Raw genomic sequence first — 12907 nt, 5'->3', positions numbered from 1 at the left:
TAATCCTTCTTAATTTCCCAATTACTCTCTTTATTTCGGTTGATTTGTGGAACTAATCTTGATATTTACATTGATGCAACTGCATTTACACATTGCTTCTTTTGTTTTACTACCACCTTCTTGTAGACTATCTTAAGCAGAACTTGTGTCCACTACTTTCTCTAACACTTATTACAGTGATAAACAGCTTAAAAATATTTAATATGTATTACAGCCACATGATTAGTTAGTAACCTGTCTCATACAGCTTGAAGCTATGAAGAGAACACTGAAATTGAAGATGAGGAGCCTTGAATTTAAATCCCACCTCAAATCTCAAATGTTGACTATGTGTATGTCCTTGTACATGACATAGTGTCTTTTGAACACTCAATTTCCTTATCTATAAAATATGGGAAATAGTAACAGCTACCTCATATCTCAAATTTCCTTTCATGCATTTCAAACCGGATATCCAGTAGATATTTTCAACTCAATATGTCCAAAACATAAGTAATTTCCTTTCCTCATAAACCTTCTTTTATCCCTACCTTACCTAATAATATAGAGGGTAATACCAATACCCCAGTCCCTCTGACTCACAGCCTAGGAGTCTTCCTGGGATACTTCACTATCTCTCAACCCCCATATACAAGTTTTGTTGTTTTGTTTTGTTTTGTTTTTGTTTTTGTTTTGTTTTTGTTTTACCAAAGCCTTGATTTCACCTTTTCGACTTCTTTTGAAAATGACTCCTCTCCTCTAACAGTATTACCACTCTAATTTAGGCCCTCCTGACTCTAAAGTTGCCATCTGTAAGGGTGCTAAAATTCTAGCTAGAATGTCTAAAATCTACTAAAATCTAATGAGTGGTAAAATTTGAAGCTCTAGCAAGAGCTTAGACTTTTAAGTATTTATTAAAGAGCATAAGAATTTGGTGAGGAGCGAGAAAGAGATAAAAACCTAACTATTTGTAAGAGACCCCAGCATCCAACCTGCCATACCAACGTCAGGAACCCAAGAGACCTTGTTTGCTCCTTCCTTCTCCCAGAAGCCTCCTCTCCAACAGGAAACAGGGCTGTCCACACAACCACAGCTCTAAGCTAATTGGTTTACAGCACTGATTGACAGAACTATCAGGCAGCTCTACAGATACAAGTTCCAGACGCTTGCCAACTTCCAAATGTTAAAGTCAAATGGCTTCTCCTCACATGCCTTCTCCTCATGGTGGAGCTTCCTTACAGTATCTCTCCAGCAGGGGGTGCAATTCCAATTCTCACGTGACCTTATACCTTGACTTATTGTAATGGCCTGTGGAGTGATTACCCAATTCAAGTATCTACAAACTCCATTCTATCCTATTTTCATCCACTAAAGTGATTTTGGAATTACCACTAAAAAATTGAAAATGATGGATTAATAGTCAATGAATAAAATAAATTGGGCATGTGCTTCTGGTCCTTATAAACTTCAGTGGTATTGCCTCCAGCAACAAATACAAAATGTTCTGTTTGGCATTCACAGTGCTTTAAAACCACTCTCTTGCCTTCCCAGGCTTCTTATACTGTATACTTTAACATGTATTCTTTGGTTCAGTAATACTGACCTCCAAGCTTTTCCATAAATAATACACTCTATATCTCAGTTCCCTAAATTCCCCCTAGAGGACTATCATAACTGGAATGCTATTCCTTCTCCACTCTGACAACTGACCTCTGTGGCTTCCTTTAAGTCCCACCTAAAATCCCATCCCTAACACATTTATTTCTAGTCCCTTCCCTCTGTTGAAAATTTCCTATGTATCATATATATATATATATATGTATATATATATGTATGTATGTATATATGTATATGTATGTATGTATATATGTATATATTTCTTGCTTTGAATATATGTATATACATATCGTCCCTCTACTCCTCTCAATGAGATTGTAAAATACTTGAGGGCATAGTCTATCTTTTGCCTTTCTTTGTATCCCCAGAACTTAACTTAGCACCAAACACATAAGAGATATTTAATAAAACTTTATTGATTTATTGATATGATAACCCCCTGAAAAATATTGAATGGGAATAGAAGTAATATCAACTGTTCATGGAACCTTCCTTAAAAATTGAAAATGAATTAAAGTATAAAAACATCAAAATAAATGCAGAAAAACAGGAATATTTAATGCATATTTTAATCATAACTCAAGGACCTTTGAAACATTGATAGAAATTATTTGCAAACTACAAACCTAAATCTGAAGAATAAGGTAAAAACAAATCATATAAATAATCAATAATTTAATGAAAGATAATGAAATAAATGAAATAATATACCAAAAAATTGCATAATACAATTGCAGTTAGGGGGTGTAGTGGATAAAGCACTGGCCCTGGATTCAGGAGTACCTGAGCTCAAATCCGGCCTCAGACACTTAACACTTACTAGCTGTGTGACACTGAGTAAGTCACTTAACCCTCATTGCCCCACCAAAAATAATAATAATAATAATAATAATAATATAAAATAGATAAAGTAAGAGTCCTACCAAATTCTTTCTATGATGCAAATATGGTCTTGAAACCTAGTCAAAAAAAAGAAAAGAAAAGAAAAGAAAACTACAAAATAATTACTTTAATGCTATTAATGAAAATTTTAATTGGAATACTAACAAGAAGATTGCATCAATATATAATGAAACTCATGCACTATTATTGTGCTGGATTTATAAAAGGAAAATTAGTTTCAATATTGGATAGGCAGGATTGACTATATTAAGAGTAAAAACAACAAAATTTTGTGATTATATCAATAGATTAAGAAAAAAGTTATTTGACAAAACAAAATGCCCACTCTTGTTAACAACTACCACCACCACCACAACAACAGAAAGCATAGGGGAAAAGGGAAGTTTTCTTAAATTTATAAAAATTTCCATTTAAAACCAAGAGGAAACAATGTGTAATGTAAACAATCCCTACAATTTTCCAGTAAGATCAGGGCTAAATTAGGTGTGCCCATGTTCATCATTACTATTCACTATTTTCTTAGAATTGATAGCTATAGTAATCAAATAAGGAATGATATATTAAAAGAATCAGCATAAGCAACAATTAAACAACATTTTCACAATGTTCAACTGATATAACAGTTTACTTAGAGAACTCTGGAAAGTAAACTAAAAAAAAATGAAAAAGTTCCTAGTGGATATAAACAGACTTTCATACCTTACAAACAAGGAAACATACAAAAGAAGTAGCATAGTGGTTATTATCAATTACATGTATGACCCCCCCAAAAAAATCATTATTCATAAGGTAAGACATGATCAATAACTGATAATTCCTGTGTTCATCTGACCACTGCACATTGTTAAGAAAATTAAAATTTAATGACTACCTTTACTTCCCATGCTATTAGTTGAATCATTTAACAAGTATGTACATGAGGATGTGGGACAAAAGATGTGGGTGATTATTCTTGACAGAGTTATGATGTAGGTCAATGCAGGAAGAGCTCACATAAATGAGTTCACAGATCCATGGGGAAATTGGAGTAAGTATAAATAATTGTTAATAATTTCCTGATATGGATACTTGTCAATATGTTTAGCATCATTTTGCATTACTAAAACACAAACTAAACACCTTTAAATATACCTTTAGCCATCAATGTATGATATATGCACCTATGTTGATATATACATACCAGAATTTTTATCGCATATGTAACCCCATATTAACTGAATAATGTATTCCCAACACTCTACTTTGTAATTAAGATTGTGGGGACCAATTTTTAATTGGGGAGTGTTAGCTAAGCAGCTCACCACAATATTGGGGCAAGGAAGGAGACAGACAGCCTCCCTCAAAACAGAGCAGATTTATTTAACAAGAACAAACTTAAAAAAAAAAACACAAACAGGATCAGTAGGATTAAGGGAAAGGAAATAAAATGGGGAAAGGGAAATGATACAACCTGAACAACACCACCATGCAGGAATCAGCTGAGAACACACAGCAGCATCCTGTTGCCTTCCAGCTTAAAGTTAGAATGCCAGAAAAACTCCATTCTTCCCAGCAGACCCCAGGCTGACCACACACAGCCTCTAGTCAATTGGCTGGCCACTCTGACAGTCACATGACTGCCCTCACTAGGCTTCCAATCATTATAATTTTGCCAGGTCCAGGTAGGCGTCGGAGAGTGGTGATGATGTGAGGTGCCGGCACCATGGCAATGGCTATAACCAGTGGGTAGAGCACCGTGCCATTTGCGGAGCCCCAGAGGCAACTGCACGCACTGATTTTTTTTTTTTTTATTCTAGCTAAAAGATGGGGTCATAAAAACCTCAAATAACAATTAATTCTTCACAAGGTAGAGTTTAGCTTAATTTTAATTAACAAAAGTTTGTAATAATTTATGAATGGAAAAATATCTTTAGAGTCTCATTCATTCATTTGATATTAAACAAATGTTTACTAAATGTCTACCATGAGCCAGGCACTGAGACCTATAGGTTATAAGGATACAAAAGTCTCCTCAATAATGGCTTTCATCTATCAGCCTAGTGGTACTAGATTATCTTTGATGCTCTCTACAAAAGGATACTGTGAGGGATACAAGGTAAAAAAGACCTGAATGGATTTCCAAGGGCTTTGTTATATTTTTTATAGATGTTTTGAATTTATAAAAAGCCAGTATTGCAGGGAAGGTAGGTGATGTGGTGGATAGAGCATTGGCCCTGGAGTCAGGAGAATATGATTTCAGATCTAACGTCAGACACTTACTTGCTGTATGAGCCTGGGCAAATCACAAAGCTGGGATAAAGAGAGACAAACATACAGACAGACAGATAGAGAGAAACAACATGGCATAGTCATTACAAGGTTGACCTTAGAATTTAGAACTGCTTTTAAGTCTTTTAAATATACTATTTGTGTGATCCTGCACAAGTTATTGATTGTCTCTGTGCCACAGTCTACAATCTTAAGACTAAAATTTCCTATCAATATATCCATTTACATATATGCCCTATTTCTGCCCAACATATTATTAGAACCTTCTTGGCTCATATTGGTCTCATTAGCCACAGTCAGCACACTGTATACTGACCAAAAATAGTGATGTCATTTTGGTCCTCTTTAGGTATAAAGGAAAATGATTAACATATATAGAGGGAATTTCCACAACAAGTCTCTCGAGCTGATAAAACTTCAAAGACAAGACTGCTAAAGTTAAATACAATTTAATTTCAAATTGTTAACTGTAAATTGAATTTAAATATGAGAATGATTGTAAAATTCATCTAATCTAAAGCCCTCATATTATGGCTGATGAAACTGAGGCCTCAATAGGAGAAGTTGCCCCACATGAAATCAAGACTAAGTGAGAAAATGTGTATTTGAACCCAGAGATGTTGAATCTAAGACACTATTTATCTGGTCAGGACCATGGTTACAGACATCTTCATATTATTTTAATTATTGTAAGTATTGATAATTCAGCATATTCTTTGAGACTTACCTTTCTGTGAGAGGTATTACTGGTATTATGCCAGGTATCTGGATGAGGGAACAGAAGTTCAGAAAGATTAAGTGATTGCTCCATACTCAACATAAATGTTGTTGCTGTTGTTGTTGTTTGTCCTTCATTCTCAAAGAGGACTATGACATCAGGAGGTGATGTCTTCACTTGTAGTGAATTAGAGGGAAATGAGGGAGGGATCTGCAAAATCGCCAGCCTCACTCTCTCCTCCAGAGCCATTTGGGTCCAGTGGCAAGATATGTATCAGGATGACTGGACATGGCACCTGAAGCAGTGAGAGATATTGGCCTTTTTAAGTTAATGTCTTTCCCAGGTCTCAGAATGCTTGAGGCAATTCCCATTCAGCAATTAAGGCTAGGAAAGAAATGAAGAAAATAATTGATTCATTTATTGTGGATAAGTATCAGACTTATCACTTGATTTTAGTTCTTCCTGACTCAAACCCTAGTTATCTCAAAAACATAACTCACTACAGTGCCTTGTTTACTTTTTTAATTATAAATGATCAAGTCCCATATATATATATATATATATATATTGCAGGGCAATGAGGGTTAAGTGACCTGACCAGGGTCACACAGCTAGTTAAGTGTTGTGATAAAATAATGGGATTTAGCAGGACCTACCTAGAGATTAATCTATATTGATTAATCAAGTGAGAGTTATTGACTGCTGATTAGCCTACTTCAAGTTAACTGGATTGTAATCACACCTGGCTAGCCCTTAAGAAGGTATTGTTCTCAGAAGCTAGACTGTGAATTCCACTTGAGAACACCTTCAAAACCTTAAAATGTATTATAAGGCAGTAATTATAAAACTATATGGTACTGGGTAAGAAACAAAAAGGTAAAAATAAATGGAAGAGAGTAGACACAATTTACAGCAGCAAATAAGCATAGCAATCTTGTATTTGACAAATTTAAAGAGGATTTTGAGATTAAAGTTCATTATTTAGTAAAAATTATTGCTGGGAAAACTGGAAAGCAGTATGTCAGAAATATGTCATAGCTCAATATTTATACCATTTACCAAGATAGGATCAAAATGGTATCACACACACACATATACAAACACACACATACATATGCACATAAACACACACACACACACATATATATGTATATATACACACATATATACTGTATGGATTACAAGAAAATCTGAAGAACATGGAACGTATTGCTTATCAGACTTATGGATAGGCAAACAATTTAAGAATAAACAATAGATAGCAGAGTGAGATGTAAGATGGATAATTTTGATTCTATTAATTTAAAAAGTTTTTACAAAAATAAAAAGAAATGTGTCCAAGATCAGAAGGTAAGCAGAAAATTGGGGGGGGAAACCCTTTATAAATTTTCTCAGGTGAATATCTCATATCCCAAATAAACAAAGAATTTTGTCGAATCTATAAGGATCATTCTGTAATTGATAAAATCATTTCCTGTTGGCCCCGGACATAGTTGAAGTTAATCCATCTTGCCTATTTCAGAGGAGGGAGTGAATACCAGAGCTGGGATAGTTATGGATATGATTGCCTTGAGCTTTGGCCAAAAGAGGGAAAGAGGACATGATCACAATGACCATTTCCCCACTCCCAGTTCACTAGAAGAATTGGACAGTGAAGAATGTATTCAAATTTAGGGAGTTAGTATTTTTTTTCCAAAGTGTTTTTCCACAATGGGCATTCTTTAAGGGACATGAAAATTGGCAATGTCAACATTGCCTTCATAAGAACATTGTTCTCATTATTGTTATTTTGAAAAAAAAAATCCTCCCTCATTTTTTTAGTGTTACTTTATTTTGTGATTGGTTTTACTTAGTTCATTGTTAGCTAATATATTTGAATACTCTACAAATTTAAAGACCTAATAAACATAGCATTTGTTACCTTGGTATAGCAAACAAACAAACAAACAATAAAAGGTAGGTCAGTTTTCTGATGAAGAAATCAAAATAAGTCATAGGCATATGAAAAATACTCTAAATAATTATTGATTAGAAAAATTCAAATGGAAATAACCTTGAGATATCATTTACACATATCTAAATAAAATGATTAAAGGGGAAAGTGACAAATGTTGGAGGGGATATGGAAAACTTATAACGCAAATTCATTGTTAGTGGAATTGTGAACTGATCCAACCATTTTGGAGAGCAATCTGGAATTATTCCCCAAAAGTTATTAAACTGCCTATACTCCATTGAACCAGAAATACCATAACTTGGTTTATTTCCAAAAATGATTAGGAAAAAATCCAAGGAACTTCTGTTTTCTAAAATATGTATAGCCCCTCTCTTTGTGGGGACAAAGAACTGGAAATTGTGGCAATGCTCATTAACTGGGCAATGGCTGAAATAATTGTGGTATATTATTGTAATGGAATGCTACTGTACTATAAGGAATGCTGACCTCAATCATACTAAAAGAGAATATATAGAATTGCATGAAATAGGGAAGAGCAAAATAAGCAGAACAAAGAGGACATATAGAGTATTGTTTTAACCCCAACAACTTTGAGTGAATATGTGATTATGACTATTATAAATGTTCAAATTAACTACAAAGGACATATCAAGGAATAAACTAAAAGGAATTCATTCACTGATACGTGGATTTCACACAACTTTCATTGTACAATAACTATTCCACGTTCCAATCCCAAGTATGTTTTTCCCCCTCATGACAGTAATGATGTTTATACTAAGCAAATTTCAGTATATATACTAATAGCATAGATCTTTAAATATTTGCATTATTTCACAGATATTGTCTAAAATAGTTTCTGATCAGTAAAGCAGTTCAAGAACACACAAAAACTATCAATAAATAAACCTAAACCCTACTTTAGAATTAAAAGGGTAAATTCCAAATTATCCTACTCTTTTCCTTTTTTTTCTAAAAAATACTTTATTGCAATTTTAAACATTTGTATTTATTCTTTATTTTACACCTTGTTTTGTTTTTAAATTATGTGTTCCAACTTCTCTGCCTACATCCCTCCCCACACATTACCCACTAAGAAAGCAAGAAATATATCAATTATACATATGAAATCAGTCAAAATGTATTTTCATATTAGCCATATTTTTTTACAAAAAAAGAAAATAAAAAATCCAGAAAACTTTACTTCAATTTGCATCCAGAGCTCATCTATAGCATTTTTAAATAGTGAGTCATTTGGGATTATCTTGTATGATGGACTTAATCACAGTAGCAAGGTCTTTCACAACTATCACTACTTCAACTTTGCTATTACTATACACTATTGTATCCTGATTCTTCTCAGTTCACTTTTCTTCAGTTCACACAGGTCTTGAGAGATTTTGTCTGAAACTACCAGCCTTGCCTCTTGTCATATTTTTTTTTTTAAATAGCACAATAGCAGTCCATCACAATTTTAAGCCCTGGCTTGTTCAGACATTCCCAGATTGATTAGTGTCCACTTGATTTCCAATTCTTTGCAACCACAAAAATTGTTGTATAAACATTTTGTGTACCTTCTAAGTTTCTCATCTGAAAAACAAGCCCTTAATCTTTCTAAGCAAAAAAAAATTTCTTACACTGACATTTTGTTGGTTGTGTTGCTCAAAAATTTTAATTGAGGAATTATTTTAAGGTTGTTTGTAAGGGAATGGTAAGAGAATTCAGTTGGATGGCAACTCCCAATCCTCAATCTTGGCTCTACCTTGGCCCCTTCTTTCTAACTATGGAACTGCAAGAGATTATTCAAGATTGCTAAGCAGTAGAGATGTCAAACAAAGTGATCAATAGGAGAAGTAGAACTAAATAGAAATTGAAATATAACTAAAATATAAAATTATTTTAGAAATATAATCAATATTTAGCACAAATATTACCCCTTTTAATGTTCCTGTTTAAAAATAAAAATACAAAGGCATGAAAAAATGTTTCTTTCAGTAGGCATTAATAAATATATTCTTGGGTTTTTTTGTTAGTTTATTTGGTCGTTTGGTTGTTTTGGGGGGCAATGAGGGTTAAGTGACTTGTCCAGGGTCACACAGCTAGTAAGTGTCAAGTGTCTGAGGCCGGATTTGAACTCAGGTCCTCCTGAATCCAGGCCTGGTGTTTTTTCAACTGTGCCACCTAGCTGCCCCCAATAAATTTATTCTTAGTTCTCAAAATACCAGTCATGTGAAAGAGATATGTTTTCAGGCCATTTGAGAACTGGAACCAATATTTATGAGTTTCTTCATATGATGTAGAGAAAATGCTTTTAAAATGTAGGATTCCCTCAAACAACCAAGTGATGAATTAAGCATTCATTAAGTTCCTACAAGATGACAGGCTCTGTTTTATGCTGTGGAGATAGAAAGGGGGGAAAATCCCCCCAAAACTAGCCAATCTCTTTCTTCAAGAATATGGTATTATTATGTTGAAAACTATGTTTATACTTCTAAATACAAAATAAATACAATGTGAATATATGGGGAGAAACTGTGGTAAGGACTAGAAAAGTTCTAAAATACGAGGTGGTATATGAGCTAAACTTTGGAGGAGATGTGTGAATATAAAAGTTTCAGGTAAGAAAAGAATATTTTTCAGAAATGTGAGACAGTTTGTGCAAAAGTATGAACATATGAAATGAAAGGTTTTATGTTGAGAAAAACAAGTCCAATTTGGCTAGACCCCAGAATGTGTTAAAGAAAACAATGTATGATAATCCTAGAAATAAATTGGAAATGGATTGTGATGGACTTTATGTGGCAAAACGGTTTTTAGTTGATTCTAAAATTAATGGGGGCAGTGGTTAAAAATTATTAAATTAAAGTATGCTAGTCATATGTGGGCTAGGAATATCAGTTTAGCAATTTTGTGGTGGATGAATTACATGAGCCATGAAGATTAATTAGGAACCTCCTCCAATGTTACAGGAAAGAATTTATAATCATCTGACCTAGGATAATATTTAATGAGGTGGGAAAATATGGAAAATGTTAAAGATTTTGTATTGCCAATATTTTTCAACTTATTGGATATGTGGTGTGAAAGATTGTGAGAGGTCTCATGTTTCCAATTGCTTTTTAAAATCAATTACTTAGGCTGGGTACTAGGTATTCTTTTTATTATTATTACTTCACAACTCATTATATTTTATTTGAAGAAATAGAGTTTGCTGTTACCTGTAAGATGGAATGAGTACCTATGACAAAGAAATCACAGTCTTTAAATTAAGCCATTAAAGGAAGTTTAACAGTCCATTAAAATGCTGATATACAAGTTTAGGGAGAATAACCCCCACTTTATAATTCCTTCTGGTTTTTGGCTTTTTAATTTTTATTTCATTATATGAATTAAAAGTTATTGAGTTAATTTCAAAGTTAAATGTACTTCATTCATTTAAAAACAATGTTAAATTTTATTTAAAAAATGAAAATTATTTCTTTTGAAGGAGAGTGCTTATTTTTATAGCAGCCATGAAAATACCATCTTTGACGTTTTTTTATCTTTCTTCCAATTTAACATTTCTAGTCTGAATCCATGCAAAAAATTAAAGGCATCAGACCACTCTGAAATATTATTGCATATTACAAAAGCTGCGTTGGGATTTGAGCACAAACAAAGTGGTTTTTTTGTTTTTTTGAGGAAAGACCCACATGTATTCAGCTCAAATGGATAAATGAATGTATTTATTGTGGTTGAGGAGGACAGAAATTGGAAATGGGAACAAATTGGAAAATGATCAAAATGGTGTCCATGTGACTATGAACATTTCTCTTAAATGTCACTTTTCAACTTAAAATTATATTTTATCCCAGTTGTAGAAGCTGTCCTTCTAGTATCTTGAAATTGTGCTGGCCAGCAACAGCCTAAAGCAAAGCAGTAAGCTGTAACTGTGGAAGGCCACACACTTCTAAGTCACTGCAAGGAACTGTGCATGGGAAGACCATGCACTTCCTGTTCCTGTCTCTCTAGGACCTCATCAACTAAGTGCAGACTGTGGAAATCAGGATAGCTATCAACTGCATAAGCCTGCTTCTCATGGCCAGCAATTACCAAATGACGTCCTACATAAAGCCTATCAATCACTGGCATCTGCTCTGAAAGCACCAACCTGGCCATGTTAAAGGGGTTCTGACATAACAGCTGGTGGTCAGCAAGGAATTGAGGATGTTTGATGAGAAGTGCAGGTGGGCATCTTTGACTCCCAGGAATGCTCCTTGCTAATAAACAGGCATCACTTTCATTGGACATTTCCTCTACATCTTAGGTGGTTAAGTAATTATGATACCAAAAGCAAAAACAGGGTGGATGTGGTCTTCTAATTTGAGTTTCTCTCTGATAGCTGGACACAGGTTACACTGCTCAATGAAAAGAGCCATTTTTTTCCACCTGAGTGACCACAAGGGCCACCTGTATGCCATCACTGGCCAAAATGCTGCCAGCAAACTGGCCACGTTGGAATGATACAGTCCCAAGGAGAATGAGTAGAACTGTTTGATCAAGATTAGTAAACCCTAGTATGGCCTCATGATCACTGAAGGTTGATGTGTGTATATATATATATATATCTTTTGTTTTTGTTTTTTATTTTAGGTTGATGTATATTTTGGAGGAATGACTCATGCCATTTTCCAAAATGAGTTCATATGTTTTAACCTAGACACAGACAAATAGATTCAGAAGGCTCCCATGACCACTGCCAGAAAGTTGCACTACATATGTCCCATTGAACAAAAATTTTAGAGGGACCAGTGATTATGATAGTGTTCTGAGCTGTGAATACTATCTGCTGGTCCGTGACCAGAGATTTCTTATCACTGCTATGATATCCAGAGTATAGAGTGATGTTGGCCTTGTTGTGTTCAAAGATAAGGTCTATGTGGTGGTTGGTTACTCTTAGAATAATCATTTGACAGGAGAAATAGTACAGATGTATGATTTAGAAAAGGATGAGTGTCAAAAAGTGTATGACCTGCCTGAATCATTTGGTGGTATCCAGGCTTTTAATCTAACATTTTTTCTACCAGAAGAAAACTTAGGGTCCCCTTCCAGAAAGTCAACTCTTTCTGTCCCTTTAAACCAGTGCTATCAATTCACTTAATGTAGTCCTATATGGATCTTGTTAGGCGTGTTCTTTATTGTTGTTGTTCTTTAATAGTTCTAAATTAGACTTAACCTATAGCAATTGGTATACTGACTGAAAATGATGATGTCTGTGATGACTGTAGGTTGTAGAATTTTTATCTGTGGTTAACAAAAAAGATCCAGCATGTCTATTTACTAGGACTGGATGTTTATCCAAGGCAGATGAATAGTATTTGCTCAGATGTTTCACATCTGTAAACCCCTACTTTGCATGACTATGTGTTGGGTGGGAGTCTTATAGGTGTTTCTATTTAAAGGACGAAGCCTAATTACTCACCTAG

At 34.2% G+C, this 12907-nt stretch overlaps 1 pseudogene; it reads left to right on the top strand.

Annotated features, from left to right (window-relative positions):
* Positions 1–4462: 4462 nt before the first annotated feature.
* Positions 4463–12582, top strand: LOC122732113 (annotated as a pseudogene).
* Positions 12583–12907: the final 325 nt, after the last annotated feature.

Source organism: Dromiciops gliroides, chromosome 6, assembly GCF_019393635.1.
Source record: "Dromiciops gliroides isolate mDroGli1 chromosome 6, mDroGli1.pri, whole genome shotgun sequence".
In the NCBI taxonomy this organism is placed as follows: Eukaryota; Metazoa; Chordata; class Mammalia; order Microbiotheria; family Microbiotheriidae; genus Dromiciops; species Dromiciops gliroides.
The sequence above is the reverse complement of the archived record's forward strand: the minus strand, read 5'-3'. Positions and strand labels throughout refer to the sequence as shown.